Genomic DNA, 7,200 nt, shown 5'->3' with positions numbered 1-7,200 from the left:
GCACATACTTTTTATCTCCTATGCCTAAGTTTTAGATCTCCCATGGCTATGTTTTATATCTCTTATGTACTCGTTTTTGCATCTCTTGGGCCTATTTTTTGCATTTCACATTGCTATATTTTGTTCTCTTATGCCCAAGTTTTAGATCTCCTTGGCAATTGTTTTAAATCTCTTGTGATCATGTTTTGAGGATTTTTGATCTCCATTTTTTAGATATGTTATACCAATGTTTTGGATTTGATCAACACATTTTTTTGATCTTCTATTCCCATATTTTGTATCTCATTTGCCGATGTTTTGAATCTCTTTTACTCAAGTTTTAGATTCCCTATGAACATGTTTTAAATCTCCTATTCCCATACATTGTATCTCCTATGATAATTTTTTTAATCTTTTCAGTCTATGTTTTAGATTTCTTATGTTCAAGTTTTGCATCTCTTATGCCCATGGTTTGAATTTCTTATGCCTATGTATTGAATCTTCTATGCCCATGATTTTAATCTCTTGTGCCCATGAATTGAACTTATGCCCATACTTTATATCTCCTATGACCTATACCCATGGTGAAGATCTTCTTTGCACAAATATTGGATCTCCTATTCCCATGGTTGGATTTCCTATTACCAAGTTTTGGATCGCTTATACCAATTTTTTGTATCTTATATGCCCATTTTTTGATACCTTACGGCCATGGTCCATATCTCCTATGCCTATGGTTTAGATCTACTATGCCCAAGATTTGGATCTTTTATGCCCATACTTTATATCTCCTGTGATTAGTTGTTTTTTTTGAAGCCCATTTCTTAGATCTAGTTTTTTCTCTCTTATATCCTTGGTTTAGATTTCTTATGCCTATATTTTGGATCTGCTATGCAAAAGCTTTGGATGTCCCATGCCTATGTTTTGGATCTCTCAGGCCCATGTTTTAGATCTCCTTTACCCAAGTTTTGAATTTTCTATATCCATGTTTTGGATCTCCTATGCCAATACCTTGTTTCTCCTATGATCATTGTTTTCTTGGCTTGCCTTTTCCGTTTAATCTGTGAGGGCAATTGATGTCTTATGCTATACTTTGGACAACCTAGGTCCACAGTTTAAACCTCCTATGCCCAGATTTTGGATCTCCTATACATAATTATTTACATAATTTGTAAACATATTTTGGATGGATTTTCTATATGCCCATGTCTTGAAATTTCTATGCTTATGTTTTAGATCTCTAATATCCGTGTTTTGGATCTTCTATGCCCAAGTTTTGGATCTCTGATTCCCATTTTTTACATCTCTTATTCCAACACTTTGTGTTTTTCTATTGATCTTTTTTTTGTTCCTGCTGTGACGTCTTTTGCGTTCAATCCGTGAGTCCAATTGATGTATTGTTGTGCGTTGTGCAATTCGGCCATTTTTCATATTTCATAAAAACATCAAAACTTTTTCAATAGATTTTTTACTTTAGTTTTCGCTTTTTACTCATGTTTTATGCAACGTTCTTGGGCAAAAATGATATTGTAAGCACTGAGTTTTTCATGGTACTATTATTAATGATAACAATTTATTGAGTTGAGCACTGATGAGGAAGATGTAGTCCCCCTTGATCATGAAAAATAAAATAAACTTTAATTTTTGTAAAGAAAAACACCATCTTTTTAATTGCTTTGTGTTTGACTGGAAACTACTGTACTGTTGTTTCTGTTTTAACATGGTTATAGAGGTTTAACCTCGTTTGAGATAACAAGACATGAATCAAAATTTTGAAACAACAAGATCTTCTGCATCATTGTGATCGTTTTCACTTGAAACTGATGAATGAACGATTATTGCATTTAACGGGTGTCGATTTGTTTTTTTATTCATTCTTTGTTCCTTTTGCCTGCAAATTAATATATGATTTCCAACGTGACATTTTCCTTTCACAGTACAATATTAAATAACAGTATTTGGTTAGTCATAATACTATTATTAAAAAAATAATTGTTTGTTGTCAGCAATTGCAACAAATTCAATTGATAGTGCAGGCCCTTAGGGGCAAAAATGAGCATCTTGAGGCTAAACGTGTTACACGTTGTTTCTTTGCATTTCTTTGTAGTTGATGAATCTAACTTCAATTTTAGTGGGTGCCGCAACTTTTTGGGTCACGTGATCACCCCCAAATCGGAGATTCCCCCCAAGTCAATTTTGAGCTCTTTTCACGGCATTTTTATACAATTAGATACGTTATTTTTTTACATTTGGACTGACTGCCACTACAAAATACACGAGATAAAAATGACACAAAATTATGTTATTAATGACGTCATTGTAACGTCATGTATTAATTTTTTGCTTGTTTTTTTCTTATTGTAGTCGCTTGGTTGTTGTTGGTGTTACTTTTTTGGTTACAATAAGTTACCAATGGTTTTTCAACTGATTTGATTAGTATTGAGTGTCAGTACTAACATATTCAAAATCTTAAGGAATCCAACTTCCAGAAAGTGGTTATTTTCAAGATAGCTTCCAAGATGGCCGCCAAACCATTGAACAAAACAGTAAATTGACCATAACTCGGTCATCATATGACCAAAACATGTAGTTTTGGTGTCTATATCTAGGTTTTTATACCCTGTGAAGTCAATGAGACTATTCTCAGAATTGTTGAATTATCTGATAGCCTATAAATTCAATATGGCCATCCAAGATGGCCGCCAAACCATTAAAATAACAGTAAATTGACCATAACTCGGTCATCCTATGACCAAAGTATGTAGTTTTAGTGTCTATATCTAGGTTTTTATACCCTGTAAAGTCAATGAAACCATTCTCAGAATTGTTAAATCATCTGATAGCCTATAAATTCAATATGGCAATCCAAGATGGCCGCTAAACCATTAAAATAACATAGTAAATTGACCATAACTAGGTCATCATATGACCAAAACATGTAGCTTTGGTGTCTATATCTAGGTTTTTATACCCTGTGAAGTCAATGAGACTATTCTCAGAATTGTTGAAATATCTGATAGCCTATAAATTCAATATGGCAAACCAAGATGGCCGCCAAACCATTAAAATAACAGTAAATTGACCATAACTAGGTTATCATATGACCAAAACGTGTAGTTTTGGTGTCTATATCTAGGTTTTTATACCTTGTGAAGTCAATGAGACCATTCTCAGAATTGTTAAATTATCTGATAGCCTATAAATTCAATATGGCAATCCAAGATGGCTGCCAAAACAATTAAAAATGTACAATAACAATGTATTGTTTATTAAAAAACCCGGTAAATTTTTATCACAGGGATTTCTATATATATTTGGGTTAACTGAGCAGGCATAAAGAGCTCATACGATGTGGGTGGTCATGTAGACTCTTGACATAATCAGCGTAAAGAAAGCAAATGGATCAAGTATTACTAATGCTCATCGCTGTCACTCTCGATGTCATCGTCTGTAATTATGTGATTGCTGTATGGAAACATGAACCAGTTTGGCATGGTCCACATCCAGCATGGTATGGTAGCACATATCTCCGACAACTACAGTGAGGTGAACACGATTCGCAATTGCAGTGATCATTTTTAGTAGGTTGTCCGGGGCGCGAAATTTTTTTTCCCACGAGATTTCTGTCTCATTTATTGTAGTCAGTGGCGTAGCCAGAAAATTTTTTTAGGGGGGGCCAATTATTTGATGAATTGAAGAGAACGACAAAATGTTTGATTTAAGACATCACCACCTGATGTGCAGTGGCGCATCCTGGTGGGTTAATCAAGGGAAGCAATAAAGCTGGCGGGGGGGTTAGAGCGTGCCGAAGGCACGCGTATTCTAGGGGGGTCCGGGGGCATGCTCCCCCGGAAAATTTTTGCAAAATTACACATAAATAATGGATTATAACGCTTTCTGGAAACACTTTCAGGGTAATATTTGTATGAAACTTATTAGCAGATAAACAGCTATTAACTTATTAAAGGTAGCTCTTATCTACACACAAACGGGCAAAAACTGCGGCTAAAATTAGAGAACACAAAAAACTCAGCTACACAAAAACCCTACAGAGTAAGCGATTCTGAAATTGCTTCCACAGATTAGTTAAAAGAAGCGTAAATCGCGTAAACTTTGCGCGATTTACGATTTGCAAAATTTATTGGTGTCTTTTTGTGTGTCTAAAACAAGTCCTGGGGGGTGTTAATAGTCAGATGTCTTGGAAAACAGTATAAATTTATACAAATTATATTATATTTTCAACAAAGAGTTCAACTTCGGAATCCAAACTTTGAAAATTTGGGGGGGGCCATGGCCCCGTTCGCCCTCCCCTGGCTACGCCTATGATTGTAGTCACTCTAAAAGTAAGATTTTCCGAAAGTGTTTTGAGAGATTGGTTGATTCAGATTGCGAAATAACTATTTGCCAATGAAATTCTGCAATGATAATAAAATATAAGCTTTCCCTAACCCTACTTTTTTTGAAAAGCTCTTGTGCACCGCAAAAATTAATTTAAAGAAAAAAAAAGTGTGACTACGACGGGCGTCGAACCCCCGTTCTCCCGATCAGTAGGCAGAGGATGAAACCACTGAACCAACCGTGCCAATGAGAAAATGTTGCATTCACACGGATTTAATACAAACTTTTACCAAAATATGTAAATGAGACAAAAATCTCGTGGAAAAAAAAAATTCGCGTCCGGGGCAGCTTTCATGTCCGTCATGATTGGAACCATCTGATTATTGTCTACTTTCCATCCCCAGTCTAGAGCATCCATACCATCGTCAGTAGCCTACCCATCCTGACCATAATCTGGTAGTAAACTCTGAGGCAGTGGAATTTGGTAAAGGATGATGTAGGTGGCAAACGTTCAGGGTGAACAAAGGATTTAGTGGGGTTCCCTGCCAATGCTTTTTTTCAATTTCATTTCAACTTGATGCAAAAGTTTTGTTCTTACTACCAAATTGAAGCTAAGGGCCTATGGAACATTTCTGGTTCGAGTGTCAAGCTGTCAGATGAAAAAAAAAAATGGCCGCCAAAATCCAAGATGGCTGCCAATTTCCAGATTTTTTCACATTATGCCTCGTAACTTTTATAGCCTACAATTGAACCTAGAATGCTGATTTTGGTCTCGAAACCTAGGTTTGCATGTATGAGTAATTCAGTTAAAATAAAATAAACACGATTGGAGCAATATGTTTGCTTATGTTGAGTTAACTTCCAAATAAATGTGTAACAATCTTGTTAGTTCTGCGTTAGAAGTACGAATGACTGCGAAATAGCGAAGCAATGCAGAGCAGACCAGACAGTTAGTCAAAGGCACGCAAGAATGCAAAATTTGTACATCAATACAGATTCAGCTCGTATAGTTTAGGGCAGTTAAGGCAAAACTGTCCGCACCAAAAAGATGTTTAGCACGCGAATAAGTCATTAACATTAGCACATAGCCACATAATTCGCAAACTGGCAGGCTGCGTTCAAAAGGTTGCCAATCCCTGGTTTGGGGTCATAAAGCAAACTCAATCATAACAAAAGACTTGCAAAATTGCTCGAAAAAGCTCTTCGAAGCAATACATTCAATAAGAAAATGGCTAACAAATTAACGAAGGCTCATATATTGAAATAATTGTATATTTTATATACTGTACATGTCAATATTGAAAATTATTGTGAATGTGTAGTCCAGCTATTTCTTGCATGTGCACTTGCACTGGCGTGTGCATTTTAACTTAGTCTTTACGCATTTGCACCGAGGGCAGGTAACTGTGCAAGTGCACTTCACATCTAGATGGAACACATCCTTGGCGAGGGGAAGCGTGGTCCAAATGGGAAGCAGCTTGCCGTCCTCTTCCGTCCACTCATGGTCAATCGGTTTGATGACAGGCATCATGGACATGTAGGCTGTTGCCCAGATGCTTGCTTGGAAGACACTTCTTTTAAGATGTTGATCCAAAGCATCACTAGTTAGGGGAATTCTCTCCACGTCCCTAGTTGTCTGTGAGAACAACTTCATTCGGAGAAGGCCAACATCATTCTCCTCATTTGAGTAGGCTACAGTCTACAGACAAAGCTTTTTGCCACTTCCTTCAACCTTTGGGATGTTTGGAATGGAGTGTCGGCAATAGTTGCAAATTGCTCCATAAGGGATGGAACTTCGTGCATCAACGTGCAGCAGGATCGCTTACCCTTGAACTTGAAGGAAGAAGTGCTGTCTGATCCAGTGATTGCATGGAAAAGGGCCATGGCTTTGCATATTGTCGTGCCTAGGTTTATGGCAATAGTATTAAGGGAGATCATTTTCGTTCTCTTTCCCGCTTTGAATGAGATCCAAATTTCTGCTCCCGGGTTCAGAGCCTTTATGTGATGAAAGTTACTCAGAAGGATTACGACAACATCTGTGTCTCCAGTTTACACCATCCCAATTGACGAAGATTGAGGGCGTGGAGGAGATGTAGGCTACTAAGACACGCGTGTCAGCTTCCTCATGGTTGCATTGATTCATTGGTGGACCTTTCCCACATGGTGGACTTGATCACCTGCAGTGATGTAGACATTCTTGTCAGTTGGGAACTCTTCTTCTGATATCTTCGACAGGAATGTGAACAGTTCCTTCTTGTTATCAACATTCGCTAGAAACTTCGGCCAATTTCCTGGGATTTTGGCAGTACCAGATACGCGCTGTCGGATGCTTGTTCCTCGTTTTTCCCTTGTGCTTCCTTTGATCGTCAGTGCACGATACTGGTCCCAGACAATGTCTACTCTTGTCGATCGGTTCAAGTCATGGTGAACTCTTGGGCAAAATACCTTGTCGAAGTATGAATCAAATGTCTTGCCTTGGACCGTTGTACCAGGAAGAGAGTGTATTAGTACTCCACTGTCAATAATAATGAAGTCGTAATCATCTGGCGCAAGTAACTCCTCGTCGACAGAAATTGCGCTACTTGCACTGGCTTCCGTGATATATACCAGCAAATATGACTTGGTACAAAAGTTGAGGGACTCTTCAAAAGACAACGCAGGTGGGTATAGGGAAGATTCATGCTGAAAAAACTTCTCCAAGTTCCCCCCGCGGCTGTCTAATACAAGAAAAGCTTGCCCAAAAAGCTCTGCGTGACATTTAAAGTGCTGCATTTTCAGCTTAATTGCTGACTTTTTTGTGTGTTCTTCTCATGGAAGAACACTAAGTTGTTGCGCTTGATCGGCGCTGTAAAAGGTGTGTCATTGGAGTCAAACACATTCTGT

Source organism: Aplidium turbinatum, chromosome 12 (genome assembly GCF_918807975.1).
Source record: "Aplidium turbinatum chromosome 12, kaAplTurb1.1, whole genome shotgun sequence".
Lineage (NCBI taxonomy): Eukaryota > Metazoa > Chordata > Ascidiacea > Aplousobranchia > Polyclinidae > Aplidium > Aplidium turbinatum.
Note: the sequence above shows the minus strand (reverse complement) of the source record.